Source organism: Ascaphus truei, chromosome 5 (assembly GCF_040206685.1).
Source record: "Ascaphus truei isolate aAscTru1 chromosome 5, aAscTru1.hap1, whole genome shotgun sequence".
Taxonomy (NCBI): Eukaryota; Metazoa; Chordata; class Amphibia; order Anura; family Ascaphidae; genus Ascaphus; species Ascaphus truei.
Genome location: NC_134487.1, coordinates 71716837 through 71734487, shown reverse-complemented (window position 1 = coordinate 71734487; position 17651 = coordinate 71716837). Strand labels below are relative to the sequence as shown.

Here is a 17651-nt window from a genome sequence, read left to right as displayed (position 1 = left end):
GTGTTATTTGTATAATGTGATAGCCCGGAAACTATATGCCTTTTGAGTAGACAAAGGGACGAGAAACCATTGTTTAATGACACTAGATGCCAGCAGCGCATTGCACCGCCCTGACAGTGTGTATAAAATATACATACAATGCGTTACTTGCTTCTCCGCCATTGACATTGGGGTTTTCTAAAAGATCGCTATTAACCCCAAGTTCAAAAGCAGGGATATCAGGTGTGTGAGCGATGCCCAAATATAAACTATCATCCGCATTTCAACGAGGGGAGGTAGCAAAAACTTTTGAAGACGGCAGACATTGATGTGCGTGTAAAAAAAATAATAAATAATATATATAGTACTGTGTAATCCTCCTCCCCGCAGGATACGGAAGATGTACTTGCTCTCTCCTGCGCCCAGAGAGGAATTCCCTCTGGTTTCCTGCCAGAGGCGCTGTCTGCCAGGAGGCTGCCATGAAACCGGCCGCGCAGCCACTCGTTGTTTACAAGCACCAAAGCATGGCGTTGCGGGAAGAGGCAGGGGAGGTGTGAGTTTATTTTTTAATGACTCCCCAGCCCGCTCTGGTAGTTGCCGCGGGGGTGTGAAGGGTATTAACTGTGAGGTGCACACGGGTACAACTGCGGACAGAGCAGGTGGCCGTGACGTCAGCGCGACACTTCGTCCCTCCCCGCCTCACCAGCCTCTAGCTACAGACACTGGCACACACTCGCATCAGTGACGCACACAGAACGGTGGCCAGGATAGTAACACCAGTTGAATCCACCCTGGACATGAATATACTCTCCCCCTCCTTTTCTCAGTGTACATATACCCCCCCTCCCCCTTTTCACAGAGTAGACACAAACTCGCTAGTCCCGGTAAGCGTCCGGGACGGTGACAGTTAAATTGGAGCGCGAGACAGTCAACGGTCCCAGAGGGGCGGTTATTCGGCGCGTGCCGCACACCGAGGCCTCCGCCCGCGCAAAGCCTCACACCCCCTCCTCCTTCCTACACAATCACTCTGCTGCTGGCAGAGAAATCATCTCCAGTCCCCGTGCAGCCGGCACTGCTCGTCCGGCTCATGACAACCTCTTCCTGCTTTCCCTTCATTATCCGCCCCCTCCAACCCTCTGCTCACTCGCATCTTCCAAGGCCGCCGTCTGTGCCCCTTCTTTTGGCCCCGGCAGAGGAGGATCTCGGCTCCGGTCCAGGCACAGTCGGGCTTGGAAGAGGTTTTTAAGGTTTCGTCTGCCTCCTCCCATCCAGGACGAAGCCGGCCTTCTGTCACTTTGTAAGTTTCAACAGTCGCCGAATTGACTTGGTCCATTGACTATGTGCTCCATCCTCTCCCTGGCAGAAAGTTCAGCGGAGAGGAGGACCGCCACGTGTCCGAGGGTTAAAGCTAGGATCACGTGATCGGCCAGGGCTATTACTTGGGTCACGTGACGGGACCTGTCAGGGTTAATGCTAGCATCACGTGACCTGTCGGAGGGTCGCTACAAATACCACGTGCACATAACAGGTTCAACTCACCTGTTGTTTTTCAATTGGTCTTGTCAATGCATGGGACTTGTCAATGGAGTACTAGATACTGTCACCGCAAGAGGTAATATGTCAGAGGATTAATGTCACTGGCAGAGGAATATGTCAGCTAGTTACCATAACTACAAGGGGCATGTATCAAAGGGTTACCCTCCCTTCATGGGACATGTTTTACTGCATTGATATGTCCCAGTGTTACTAACTTTGCATGGAGGTATCAGGAGTTACTATATATATATATATATATATATTTTTCCACATATAAGTTGGCTAATGGGGGGGGGGGTGGGGGGGGGGGGGGGGATAAACTGTATTTCTGCCAGTGTGTTCCTTAAGATTCATTTTTAGCTAGAAGGAAGTAAAACATGTAAATCTTGTTAAAAATCAATACTTTTTTAGTATGTATAGTTCTGTGAAATTCTGCTTATCAGATACAGTTTGGCAAATTACTACACAAAGTGCAAGTATAAATCTTGGTGATTTATCAATTTACTTGTATATTCTTGGATCTGTAATCAGTCATAAGAGAGATTAAATAATTATCACAAACCCTCCAAAGCATTTGGTTACAATGTAGACATTACACATATAAATGCTTGTTTTTTTTTTTGTTTTTTTTTAATGGGCTAATTGCACCTACTGTACATTTAACATAACTATTTGAAGAGATAGGTGGCTGCACACAAGAACATAAGGATTGAATCTGTCATTTCACAACGCAATGCTGATTTATTGTGGCATATTGACTGAAGGACAGATGTGCAGTATTTCAGGATGGAAGAACACATCTCCTTGCCAGGTGCAACACATTGAACGGTAGTGTTTGTTCCCGAAACATCATGCACCTACATACAGTATTTCTGCACATAGCACCATTTTTATAGTGACGGGGGAGTCATTATGAGTTGGTTATGCTGGCACACATAGGTAATTTGATCAGCGAGGTTGAAATTTGAACTTCATTACCTTTTTAATATGCCAATTCCATTAGTTCACTTTGGTCCTTAGTGGCACTAAAAGTTTATGAACACTAAATCAATCAAAGTGCGTGGTTAAAAAAAATAATACCTAATTATCTTTCTTTTCCCATTAATTGCATAAAAAGTAACACAAATAATAATACTGTGGGTTCGATATATCACTGCTACCTATCAAGAACCCAATAACGAATAGAGGGTTATTTTGGCCATCTATGTTATTAAGTGAGCATAGTACAATATATCACTGCAATTAATTAAAACTCATGATCAAATCAAGTAAAAAATCAGAAAAATTGTGTAGCGCAGTGGGGGCACAAGGTGTCATCAGGCCGAGGCTTCGTTTTGGTATATAAATTAATCATGCATTTCCATTCATTGCGGTAATATTTTTCACTTTTATGTGAGCTAAATAGCCCTTTCATTTGTCTGTGGTGTTGTGTCTTTCTCTTGTGTAAAGTGTCATGTTAGGGGTCTACTATCTTGCCATGGGATTTATCCAAGGGTTACCATCACTAAGACATGGGACATCTGCTACTGCACAGCACATAAGTAAAGTGTCCGAGTGTGTTACAGTTGCTGTCGCTGCATGGAACCTGTCAGTGGGTCACTGTTACTCACTGTACATGCATTAAAGAGGAATTGTTACTGTGCAGAACTTGTGCAATAACTTCACAATGCATTCCCGGTGCAGTGCTTTACCCACACAGTGGCATTTATTCACTGACAAGCTTCCTAGTGGCAGTCACCCTCTGATGTGTCACATGCTGCGTCTGTCACCATATGACATGTTTCTCATGCTGTGGCAGTTGGTAACCTCTAACGTGTCTTGTTCAGTGATACTCTAATACTTGTCCTTTGTGGTTACTCTTTTCACCTGTCCTATTCAGTGCCAGTGTTCCTCGTAAACGTGTCATGTGCTATGCATTTATCCTCTCACGTCTCCAATGTAGTCGCAGTACCCTTATCATACAACTCCTATGTTACCTACATCTTTCTGCCTCTCTCTCACTCTCTCCATAAAAATATGTATATACTGTGTGCGCGCGTACACACACACCCATTTATTTGAATTTCCACAGATCCTACTTATCATTTTGTATGAAAAAAAGTATAAAAATAATGGTACTTTGTTTTAAATCAAAATGAAAAGGTTCAATTTTCTATTGATTTTTCCTCCGTGTTTTTAACATACTCTACAAGTAATAATATTTTTTTTTCTTTTGGTGTATTGTGCCTTTGTTATTTATCGTTGCAAATATTTTCTCAGTTTAACAAAATCCTACTACCATATAACAAAAATAGCATGTAAATAAAGTATTGTAGTCATTGTATTGTTGTTTTTGTTATCAGTCATTGCTGCTTAAGTCTGCCATGCTATTCAAATATCCAAACGCATTACATTTCTGTTTTAAAATAATCAAGTGGATTTTGCATAATTGAGTGCAGTTTGTTGGACACTGCAACAATCACCATAGCCTTACATAGTTGGGTACATAAGTAAAGGGGACATAGAACTAACTGTATTTGTGGGGTTGTGCCCGTAAGCCCTCCCCAAGAGAAACAGATGATGCTGTCACTAATGGTTTTGATGTCACCTCCTGGGGTTATTTTACCTTTTGTAGCTCCATTTTTTTTTCTACCCAAAACAAGTAGTGTTGTGATTACACAAACGTTAAAAAAAATATATATCAGAAAACACTTGAGGATTTATCAAGGTTTTTTTGTTCAAATTTGAACTGCCATGAAAATAATCGCCATATTTATCAATGGAAATATCCATTATGACAAATTTATATTTGTGTCTAAACATAACATTAACACATCCTCTTCTTGTCATGTGTATTCCAGATTTCCTTAATATCCAGTGGTACCCATACCTTGTAGCTTCTAAGCCCAGTGTTGCTGTGAGAGAGGGGAGATCAGAGGCAAACAGAAGCCAGTAGCAAAATTCACACAAGGTGATTTTTATAGTTGCCGCAATTCAGTTATGTTGGGAAGAAAGGAAATGGGGATTTTATATAAATGTAGGTAAATATACATGAACACAACTGTAGATTCATAGGACCTTATTCTAAAAAGTGCGATAGCACCTATTTAGCGCTTCTGCATGAAACCCCCCAATTACTTCAATACAGGTTTCAATGCAGCAGTAGAAGCACATCTGCGCTATTTCACTTTATAGAATTGGGCACATAGTACTTTGTGATACCTTTTACCAGCATGAGATCTCACAGGAGTCTTCTTCAAGTGTCCTTACAGTGTACTCAATGATCATGTTGGTCCCCCGAGTGGCATCACAACCTCACAAGCTATACTTCTCCAGGACAAATATGCCGTGTTCGACAAATAGGCATAACCACACGCCCGTGGTGAGTGGATTTAGGCCGCTGCTCGCGTCAAATTTATTTTTAATAAATAATCCCCCTCCCTGATTTGGTTGACGCGGGGAAGAGGGCCGCCCTCTCTCTGTCTTTGTCTCTCATTCTCTCTCTGTGTGTGTTTTCTCTCTCTTTCTCTGTCTCTGTGTGTGTGTGTGTGTGTCTCTGTGTCTCTCTCTGTATCTGTGTGTGTGCCTCTGTCTGTGTCTCTCTGTCTCTCTATCGCTCTCACCCACACTCTCTCTCACACTCTGGATCTCTTATTTACCCTATATATCTTAACTGCCCTATACCTACACTGAAATAACCAATACTGCTTTCTTCCAGATCTAACTCTCGAGCTTCACACGGAAGACATCGGAATCCCCCCTAACCCAGAAGACAGGTAGAGAACACCTCCCCTCCAACATATAACATTGCGGGAATGAGGGTACCTGGACATAGAGGCACTGCGGATCAGGTAAGATCCCAGGTGGGATTGCTGCTTTAGCTATTGTGACGCGGGGGCGCCCAGGAACTAGTTATGGGTTTCAGGAAACTAGTCATTCACATCTGGCTTTTTTTTCTAAATCAAACATTTACACACACACACGTAACAAGGACTAATTGTAGTATAATGTAATACAATAAATAAACTAATGTCAAAAACAAATGTTTTTCTTACTAGGAATTTATTCATTTATTTTTTTTAAGCGGGTCTGGGGGCGGGGCTAGGTGGCGAGTAGATTTTTTGTTCGGCGAGTAGATTTTTGGGTGATTTGTCGACCACTGCCAATATGGATACAATTACGTTTAACACAAAAATAGTTGATGGTACTGTATAAGAATGTCTCTTATTTTGTTATCGTGGGATAGAATAAAATTAAGCTGGTGTAAGACCCATACCTCGGTATTTACATTGTTGATCACAATTGAGGGAAAGCATAATTTCTTCAATTACTTTTTAAAAAATGAAGTAAATTAATGTCTTTCTTTGATCATTTAAGGCTCAGACAATGCCGTTATCAGAGCCAGAGGATCAATGGGATGCTTAAGCCCTGCAGTGCCATGTAGACGTACAGTGTACGTCATGAAGGGTGGCACCTTGCGGCCCTTATGATGTACGCTGTACGTCATGGACTTTTGCTTGTTTTCGAGGCACGTTCACGATCAGCGCAACTGCAAACTAAATGGAAAGAGGGAACCCTCTCCCCTTTTGTTTACCACTCTGGAATCAATCACGTGAGCAGTCACGGGATCGCTAGTGCAGGATGGTCTGTGGCCACAGAGTTTGGGGCCCTCTAGCAATGAAGGGGTTAATATCTGTATACATGTGTATGACCTACAGTACTTACTGTATTCATAAGATAAAATGCAGTTAGAGAATGAACAATTTCTTTTCAGAAAATCCAACACCTTTTATTGCACATCCATGGTACAGATGGATCTACAGTAGCTTTGCATTTTTAGATGCTTATCTTTGATCAATAAAATGGAATCAAAATTAGATAAAAGTTGCCACCTTTTTAGCCAAATTTATTAAGCAGCCACTTATTTAAATGGAGATAACGTAAGCAAAACTATGTACACTGCTTTATGAAGCGGTTAGATTCTAAACAAATGCGCACTTGTTTAAACTAGGGCAGTATATTTTGTTAATCAGAAACAAAAAGATGATCGATTGGGCTACTGCTTGCTGCAGGACAAAGTTGGGGAACTCACCAGTGGAAAAGATTAAAAGTCTTTATTGGAACTACATAAAATAGACAATGGAGGAGTTTTGTCTATTTTATGCAGTTCCAATAAAAACTTTTAATCTTTTCCACTGGTGAGTTCCCCAACTTTGTCCTACAGCAAGCGGTAGCCCAATCAATCATCTTTTTGTTTCTGGTACTTCATGGATCACCACCGGCTTAACCAGTGTTGCAGGAGGAGCAGATTAGAGGTGACACATTGAGAGCGCACGGCTCCACACCACAGCACTCGGAGGAGACGGGGATAAGGAGAAACTTCACAGGGGGTCACACAGCCTGGTGGGAATTCCAGCCTCTCAGTAAGTACCCCGCTTCTTAATCCTTGCTTAACCCCATGGTTTGTCTCCCCTCTCCCCGCTATCTATCTCTATATATACTGGACATTGCTATTATTAATACAGATTGTCATCTTTGTTTAACCACCACTCTGCATTAGGAGCTGATATTCGGTTTTTGTGTTCTTTTATTTTGTTAATCAACCTCATAATAAGTTGTTCTGGGGAAAATTGTAGCTTCAGTATTTCCATTATATTTTTCTCTAGCAGTGATGAATAAAAATGGCTTAGCTGACTTACTGTATACCAGCTAGACAATTTTTTTTTATTTTACTATTGGTTCAGGTGGTGATTTGCACATTGGTGTGGGTATTTATAGGTGTCACGATCAGTCACTTATCGCACTACCCTGAGGAAGGTCCCTCTGTCTGGACCGAAACGTTGGTTGCGGTGCCCTGTATTCTCAATACACAATTTTGAAGTACAATTTGCTGTGTGCTGTCTCTCTGATATATATATATATATATATATATATATATATATATATATATATATATATATATATATATTTACATTTATATATATAAATGTGACCATGCAGCAAGCTTAAGCCTATAGGGAACCATGTTAAAAATGGTTTTTGAGGCAAAAAGTGGCACTGTGTGCTCGTTTGCATGTCATTTCCCAGAATCCCTTGCTGCAGTGGAAGTGCTGTATGCTGGGTGATAATGGTGAAAGGTGGGATTGCAGACCTGCCTAAGACATGCAGATGAGCATACAGTTGTATTTGCATATATATATATATATATATATATATATATATATAATATATATATATATATATATATATATATATATATATATATAATTTACATTTATATATATATATATATATATATATATATATATATATATATATATATATATAGTTACATTTTTATATATATATATATATATATATATATATATTTACATTTTTATATATGGATATGGTGTGAATAAGTTAAACACAGACAGGGTCTAGATGGGTGTTAACCCCTCTTTCACCCACTGTGTCTACCAGCGCTCTAACTAACATTATAATTAAACATATACATACATTTGTCGCATAAAATGAAAGGGAATAACACACTACTAAACAGTTACTTATAAAAAATGGATGAAAAAAATAAAAATGAATCAATACTTAAATTAGAAGAATTCCAAAAAATGTGTGTCCCAACATATGAAGTCCGTTCACAAGAAATATGGGTATGCTACTTCTTTGCTCCTGGAACCAACCTCGGAACCAGAAGAAACTGTAGACAAGGGGAAAAAAAGAGAAAAAAGCGCAAGGCCCATAGAGTAGTATAGTCAAGTTTATGAGTGATCAAATACGGTTAAAAACACGAGTCATCTGACACGGAAGTGAAGTTTGCCGATCGTGAGGAGGAGAAGGGCCAGGACTCTGAGACCCCTGACAAGCAGACGAATAAAGCATCTCTGTTCCTGCGGTCTGTATACCAGTACCGATATGCCTGTACCAACTACACTGTTGTAAGTGTTTTTAACCGTATTTGATCACTCATAAACTTGACTATACTACTCTATGGCCTTGCGCTTTTTTCTCTTTTTTTCCCCACATTTTTATATATATATATATATATATATATATATATATATATATATACTAGCTGATATACCCGGCGTTGCCCGTGATTTACCCCCCTTCACAGCTGGCTGGCCCCCACGTTCACAACTCCGTTCCCCTTCACAGCTCCGCCCCCCCCCCCTCTTCACATCTGCGGTCTCCCCTCCCTGCACCCCACATCATTCTCCACCCCTCCTGGCCCCCACATCAGTGTCCCCCGCCTTGCACATCACATCACTCTCCGCCCCTTGCACCTCACATGACTCTTCCCCCCTCCTTGCACCTCACATTACTGCCCCCCCCACACAGTGACACACACACACACGTCACCTCTCCTTCCGTCCGCCGCCATCTTACTCCGCGAGGGAGGAAGGGGGTCCTTCCGGGCGCCGCCATCTTAGGCGCCGCGTGTCCACTGCCTGTCGGAGCACCGGGGGGGAGGTGAGCGGAGCACCGGGGGGGAGCTGACACGGGGAGAGGAGGAGAGCGCGGGGGTGCGCGGCGCGTGCTTGAGAGCCGTGGGGGGTGTCCCGGGCGCTCGCTCCGCTCCCCCGCTGACTGTAGCGGCGCCGGGGGGGGGGATGAAAGCGGGGGAAACAGGGAGACACGGGGAGAGGAGGAGGTGCGCGCGGGTCACGATGACTTGGAGGGTGTGTGTGTGTGTGTGTGTGTGTGTGTGTGTGTGTGTGTGTGTGTGTGTGTGTGTGTGTGGTCACTCCGCCTCAGGCCAATGAGAGGTGCGGGGGCGGGCGGCCCAAGGGACCAATGAGATTTCCCCTAGGGACACAGGAAGATGCAGACAGGCATACAGTACTTTCACTAATATATAATAAGATATATATATATATATATATATATATATATATATATATATATATATATATATATATATATATATATATAGTGCAGAATAAATGAGTTCTTCAGTATTAGGTGATAGTCCAATAAAAAAGGTATCACCTAATACTGAAGAACTCATTTATTCTGCACTATCGCAACTGGACTAACACGGCTATTTTCTGCTTTATTTATATATATATATATATATGTATATATATCTATCTATATCTATCTCATATAACAAAGAACAGCAGGCACTCCGTCTGGGAAATCAATAAGGTGGGTGCAAATCCTATATGGTACAAATAGGCAATACGATACCGTGTGGCGACGAATATCAGAGGCAGCACTCCAAATGGTTGTCAAAAGAATATATTGTATTAACAAGACATCATTCCAACGTTTCGGTCCGCATCACCTTGATAAAGGTCCCACATGCGGACCAAAACGTTGGAATGATGTCTTGTTAATACAATATATTCTTTTGACAACCATTTGAAGTGCTGCTTCTGATATTCGTCGCCACACAGTATCGCATATGTATAATATTTTTTTTATAAAAGCATTGGTTTTGTGTGTCAAATAATTATTTGCCCTGCATCAGTGCTCGGCGCAGTAACCGTTATAATGGGTAATCACATAATTGTAATTGCTTTAATGCTAACCAGTTTATAGCAGACATCCACTATTCACTCGCTCACTCATTTCTATCAGTCTTACTGCTGCAAAAATGTATAAAAATTGTTCAGAAAATAGCCCCAGAATTAAGAAAGAAATTATGTCTCATTGAAAGAAATGGGAATATTTTACTTCCGTAAATCTGGTACTCTTTTCATGCACTAGTTTTACAGCTAGGAGACTTTCAGAAATAGGGGCTTATTTATCAAAATCTGCCCGCTACTCTCATTTTTATCAAAATTGTTTTGGCAAGTTTGTTTTCCAAAGCTTTCTTAAACATTTTCTGAGCTTTAAAGATGAAGTTCAAGCAATATCCTATATGTCATATGTGTGTTTTTTTTAAAAATAAATAAATCTGTTCTCTACTATGAGAAAATACTTGTAGCAATTTTTTTTTAAATAAGACATTTTTTATGTATTATAACGTAACACACACTTTTTTATTCCTATAGCAACCATTTACAAAGTCACATCCCCTTCCTCTTCTGAAACAGGCTCTGGCACACGCCTTTTTGAGCCTTGCCCTCTCTAGCAGTGCACTAATTATATCTAGTGACTGCCTGGTCACATTATCTTCCCCACAGAATGTTGCATCTTGGATCCTCTTCTGCTGCACTAACAGCCATTTAATGAACCTCCGGGCCGAATATTCGCCGATCAATCACAGGAGAACGGATCGAACGGCAACTTAGCTAATCACTTGTCAGGTGTAGATTGTATTAATGCACGTATTGAATGGCAGCTTGAACTGCTGCTTTAAGTGTCTTAAGTTGTTTGTATTTACCAATGGCTATGTTTACCACAGAAAAAGTTTCACAGGGTGTGTATCACATTAACCATTGTTAAAGCAGCAGTCCAAGCTGCCGTTTATTTGTATTTTTTTTCCCCTTTAATATGTGCATCAATACAATTCACACAATGATAGGTAATTAGCTTAGTTGCCAATCGATACGTTCTCCTGTGATCGTTCGGTGGAGATTTGGCTTGGGGGTTCACAAAATGGTTTTCAGTGCAGCAGAAGAGGACCAAAGATGCAAAGTTCTGTGGGGAAGATTACTTGACCAGGCAGTCACTAGATACAATTGGTGCACTGCTAGAGAGGGCAGGGCTCAAAAAGGGATGTGCCAGAGCCTGTTTCAGAAGAGGAAGGGTATGTCACTTTGTAAATGGTTGCTATAAAAACAAAAGTACTTGTTACATTTTAATACATTAAAAATGTCATTCAGAGTTGACAATGCTACAAGTGTTTTCTCATAGTACAGAACTGATTTATTAAAAAAAAAAAAAAAAACAAATGTATTATAGTGCGTGGTGTGCAGCTTTAAAGTTTAGATGTTTGCTGGGGACTATACATTTGTATGAAATTGTTTTGCAAGCAGATTTAAAAAAAAAAAAATCTTCCTTCTACAAAGTTTTTGAAACGCCGAAGTGATTAAAAAGAAATAGTCAGACATGAAGAATCGGGCAACAGAAATGTGCTGAGAGAAAATTCAAGCGACAGGGAAACTGTAGGTAATCTTTGTCAAATAACCTACCTTTTGAATTAGATCATTTTTGCCAAAGGTCACCTATGTTGTAGAGGGCATCATAGATTCTGAGAATAGTTAGCTTCCGCCACATGTAAGTGAGTACATAATATTATACAATTATATCAAATCTATTTCCTGCATGATTTTATCCATCCCTTTCTATTACTTCTGTTGCACTGAAATATGCTTCCCTTTTGTCCCTTGTAAGGCCGCATCCATAGTGCAGGATATGGCGCGAGGAAACCAACACTAGGACGCCAATGCATATGCGCATAGTGCGTGAGCGCGTGCATATACACTACAGGGAGAGCAGTGCATTGCATTACAAACAAGTTTGTATTTCAAGCGCGATGCCGGCTCACGGAGGAGCGCGGAAGCCAGAACACATGTCCCGGCTCTCCTCACTGTCTGCAGCCCTGCTTTCTTTAGAATTGGTTTACACTATATAGTGCCAGTAGTCCTGTATTCTGCCTTTGGGTTTTTGTGGCCTAAGGGCAGGATTTTGAACTTCTTTGCTTTTAGTTATAGTTGCCGCTCTTGACCATTCATATAATCTACCTAAATTATAATTTTGTTTGCCTTCCTTGGCATACTTTCCCTGTCTGATCATCTGTATTGTGGCTAGAAAAGATACTAAAAGCAACATTATCAGTACAGATTCATGTAGTACTCCACCAATCAGAGTGCTCGAGAGACCAGACCTATTTAGTGGTGGGCCCGTTTACTTATATACCTCCAAATAGGTCAACCCCTCGTTGACAAAGCACCCGTGTATGGTAAGAAACACGTCCAGGGATTCATTGTCCTTTTTTACTTATGGCATTAGCCTATTAAATAATATTTTTATCTAGTCAAGTCTGGCTGCTTTCGTTCGGTGCTGTGATCTGCAATTTTTTACTTTCATTGTTTACCTCCAAATAGACTCACTTATAGTGAACATGCAGAGATACCTGTAAACAGGAAACACTATATTTAGAAAGGACAGCGTAGGAAGGGAGAAGGAGTTACCCTTTATAAAAGAACAATTCAAAGGCTACTTTAATGCAAGGTAAAGTTTAAAAAAAGACTGGTCTGCAGACCTCCAGAACAGGATGAGGAATTGGATAGGGAGTTAATAAAATACATTAATACGATTACAAGTAAAGGAGAGGTAATTATTATGGGAGATTTCAATATGCCAGATGTGGTCTGGTATTTCTCTGTTGCAGGTCCAACCAGGAACAGGGGCATTCTGGATTCCTTGCAAGGGGCATCAATGAAGCAATTGGTGAGGGAGCCAACTCTCAAGGAAGCAACACTGGACTTAATACTTGTAAACGTGGCTCAAACAAAACCAAGGTTTTAGATATTAGGAGGGTAAAATTATGTCAGGCAAGGAAAAGAAAGCTGATGAGGTTCTCCAAAGAGGTGGCAAATATTGTAAAGGCTAAAAAGATGGCTTTAAAAAAAAAAAATACAGATATTGACAGACTCAGATGAATGAAGATCGAGAAATGAATCATTTTAGGCTGAAGGAGGCTAAGCAAGTAATCTGATGTGCAAAAGCTCAGATACAAGACAAAATAGCCCATTATCAAAGAAGGAGAACAATTTTTTTAATTTTTTTAGCCATATAAGTGAATGGAGAAAAACAAAAGCAGAAATAGTGAGGCTAAAGACAGAAGAAGATATCTGTTGAAGGAGACATCAGTATAGCAGACCATTTTAATTAATGTTCAATCTATACAGGTGAAGGGAAGGGACCATAGCTTGGGAACCGGGATATCAATTGAAAGGAGATGGACACAAGCAATAGGGAAAACTCCTACTGGAACTGTCTAAACTAAGAGTGAACAAGTCAATGGGGCTGGATGGGATACAGTACATCCAAGGATGTTTAAAGAGCTTAGGGGTGTGCTGGCAACAGTTGCAATGCTTGGGATTGGAAAGGCTGAGCTTATACTGTGTGCGATGGCTCTTGCATGTGCGTGTGTGCGCGCGCACCAAGCACAAATGGCAGGATCCCTTACAGGCTGCTCCTAGTACGTGTGCGCACAACAGCGCAATGGCGCGACTGCGTTTTGAAAAGACAAAAAAATTATCTTTGCAGCGGCGGCGCATCACGTGAGCGGTTCAGCCAATCACGGTGAACCAGCTCGGTGATGTCATAGCCATGCCTCCGCCACGCCCACTCATTGCCTGAAACAATGTAATGTGCGAGAGCCATATATACTTGGCACTCTCCCTGGTAATCCTCCTATGCAGGTCAGTAATATAGGAGTAAAAGACAAGAAAAAAAGCGCAAAACGCAAATAGTGAAGTAAATTCAAAAAACGTGTTTAGTATAAAAAGGGGGTAAGTATTCTGCGTACATCAATATAAAAGAACATTCGCATATACGTCCCTGAAGAAGCTCCTTTGCTGGAGGGAAACGCGCGTTGGACGCGCAATGTTGTCAGTCTCCTACTTGGAGCTGTTTTTAATGTAGTGTTTGCAGTATCCTGGGTGTAACTGTGAAGACCATATGAGTTAACTATTTAATAATTCAATTCATGGTTAGTGTGCCTGCTATCCTTGCACTTTATGTGAGGCGTCTTCACATCGCATCGCTGTGTATTCAAGCCAGCACTGCTGTGTTTGTAAGTTCTATGGTACAGCTACTATACCATCACATGCCAGCATTATTATTTAGACTAATCTCTATGTAAATGTGCAGGGGAGCTATATTTAGCAGCAATAGGATATTCAATCCTGTGGCCACCTACCTGAATATATTTATATTCAACTCTACATTTGGTCTCATCGTTGCCCCAGAGGGGTATATACCCTACTCATAGCATTCCCTGTCTTCTACATCCCACCATATTTATTGGTATTGGGATATCATGAATAACCAATGACACGGTTGCTTGATAGCTATGATTTAATACATTTTTAATCCACATCACACGTTACTTTGGTAATATATGTTTTAAGGATTTATTAAAAGTTAATTTTTACACCTGGGTGGTGTGCATTTAAGTGAATTCTTTTAGGGGGCACATCCAATTTGTGTTTCCCCTTCCCTTTTTTCTGACTCTCCCTGGTAATCCTCCTATGCAGGTCAGTAATATAGGAGTAAAAGACCAGAAAAAAAGCGCAAAACGCAAATAGTGAAGTAAATTCAAAAAACGTGTTTAGTATAAAAAGGGGGTAAGTATTCTGCGTACATCAATATAAAAGAACATTCGCATATACGTGTAACATTACACGATTTTACCACACAGCTGGCATCAGGGTGGGCAGTAGAAGGAGGTCCCTCTGGTGAGTAGTCCTCTACAGTTTCCAGATGTCATCTGGGTCTCTCACGGTGACTGCAGCTTGTAGCAAGCATCCAGGTCGCCTGGGGATTACATGTAGAGGGCACTCCGTTGTCGTCTGGATCTTGCACACGGCGTTGATATAAAGAGTCCTCGGTCGAGTTAAACACACTATGTGTGTAATGCAGGAAAGTCTCTATAATCATACGCCAATGCGTCGTTAGCAGGTGGAACACAGGGAAGTGTTCGCGTCTCAAGCCAAGATGGCCGGCGGCTAGAGATGACGATTCACCTCTCAAAGTGTCTGTGCATCCATGTGACGTCACACTGAGGGCGTGACTACCACAGTATACACCTGAGCGGTGTCGCGTGAGAATAAAATGCACAGAATATTACAGGTCTGATAACTACCATGTGGGGTTGTTACATGACTGTTAAGGAAGTATAAAAGGTACCAATAAAACCAAAAAACAATTATTCTACGCATTTCGTAGCTATGAGGTGCTACTTTTTCAGGGATAAATTCATTGTCATTACACAGGGGCACTATATACACGCACATCCTCCCACATTGGTCAGCTAATTAAGACCTGGAGCCAATTAGATGTGCCGCAATAGTCACTGGGGCATGATAGCGAATTAAACAGATAAACACATAATATAAACAATACAACTTTAATATAATACATTCATAATCTGTAAAAACAAAAGAAAGACAAGAAAAAACAAGTACTTAGAGAATACATCATAATATCAAATTACATCAATAGATTTATGCTTGTGCAATGGAGCTAAGACATTAAGAGATAGAGATTGCACAATACAACAGATAGCAAATGGCTTAATAAAAAGCCCAGACATCTAGGTCTTCATTTAACCCTTTGGGGGCCATACAGTCTAATTTGTGAATCCAATAGGATTCTTGGGCGGATAAAGCCTTAAGTCTATCCCCTCCCCTCCTATTGTATGATACATGTTTAATGCCCTTAAAAGTTAGAAAAGAAGGGTCTTTTTGGTTCTGTAATAGGAAGTGCTGCGATACACTATGGTTTTCAAACCCATTCTTAATATTTCGGATGTGTTCTTGTATACGAATTTTTAGATTGCGTTTGGTCCTACCAACATAATAGAGCCCACAGGTACATTCAAGAAGATAGAAAATAAACACAGAATTGTACGTAATGAAGTCCTCATTAGTGAAGACCTCCTTAGATAGTTGAGAAACAAATGTTTTACGATTCGGATGCATGAACTTACAGATAGAACATTTTCCACAAATAAAGTTACCCATTGGTTTTGTACCAAACCATCTGTTATTATTTAATGAACAAATTTGTTGACCGATGTCACTTGGAGCTAGGGTATTCTTTAGGTTACTAGCTTTTCTATATATGAATCTTGGTTTGTTAACTAGGTTGTTACTCAAAATTGGGTCATTACATAGAATGGCCAAATGTTTAGAGACAATCCGTTCTATGCTTTTATGCACTGAATTATAAATTAGTGACAAAGGCCACGTCCACCTTTTTCGTGTCTTTCTTACATATTTTCTTATTTCTGAATTAAAAGTTCGCTTCTATCCATAAGTTGAACTCCTTCTAATTCCCTCCTTAAATGTTCAGGGTTATAACCCCTTTCTACAAAGCGACTGAAAAGCTTATCAGCTTGTCTGACAAAGGTCTCATTACAACTGCAGTTTCTCTTCAACCTCATGAATTGGCCACCTGGAATATTTCTTATCCATGAATTTTTATGGTTACTCGTGGCCATCAATAAGTTGTTAGTGTCTACTTCTTTGAAAAATGTCTCAGTTAACACTTCACCTTCAGGTGTAGAAAATAATCTAAGATCCAAGTAGTCAATAGCTATAGTATCAGTAAGATGTGTGAAAATTAAATTGTGTTCATTGTTTTTGATAAAGGACATAAATTGGTTGACTGATTCAAGGTCCCCATCCCACACACAGATGATGTCCTATGTAGCGTCGCCACATGATGATGTTACTGATAAACGGGTTATTAGCCCAAATGTATTTATTCTCCCAGTCTCCTACATACAGGTTTGCGAAACTAGGGGCAAAACGAGTACCCAAAGCTGTTCCGCAAACCTGTATGTAGAAGTCTGCGAGAAACATAAAGTAGTTATGTTTTAGTATAAATTCAATTGATTTGAGAATAAATTCCCTATTAAGGGAATGTAATGTTGGATCCAGTTTCATACAGGAGTTGACAGCATCTAAACCTTGTGTGGGGGATGCATGTATAATGCCTGTATATCGCAGGTCAACCATCTATAGCTACTTTTCCATTCGAAGGATTGAGAAAGGGTCAGCACTGCAGTAGAATCTTTAAGGTAAGTATGTAGTTGGACTACATAAGATTGGAGAAAAAAAAGTCGACATATTGGGACACATTGGCGGTTAAAGACTGAATCCCTGACACATTGGGTATTCCTGGGGGGTCAACAATGGATTTATGCATTTTTGGTAAATGATAGAATATGGGTATTCTGGAGAAATCTGAATAAAGAAATAAGAATTCAACATTCGTAGTAACAGATAGGGAGACAGCTTCCTCTAAGAGCACTTTTAGCAGAACTAGAAACTCCAAAGTGCGGTCCTTACTCAATTTTTTTGTAGAAAGAGGTATCCTGTAATAATCTGTGGGCCTCCTTCTCATAGTCACTGCGATTCTGCAGTACAACTCCTCCCCCTTTATCTGCTTGCCTAATGATCAATTCTTTATTATCTTTAAGCATTTTAAGCGCCAGGTTTTCTTTCATATTTAGATTTTGTCTGATTTTA

At 40.5% G+C, this 17651-nt stretch overlaps 1 long non-coding RNA gene across 4 annotated transcripts in view; it reads left to right on the top strand.

Moving 5' to 3' along the window:
* The first annotated feature begins 428 nt into the window (after positions 1-428).
* LOC142495069 (uncharacterized) overlaps positions 429-17651 on the top strand; it is a 76575-nt gene continuing 59352 nt past the window's right edge. The window contains exons 1-2 of one of the 4 annotated variants that reach the window (XR_012801656.1): positions 429-1276; positions 4356-4465. This is a non-coding gene — a long non-coding RNA (uncharacterized LOC142495069). The remainder of the gene's footprint in view (positions 1277-4355; positions 4466-17651) is intronic. The other 3 variants (XR_012801655.1, XR_012801657.1, XR_012801654.1) reach the window with 3 other exon arrangements.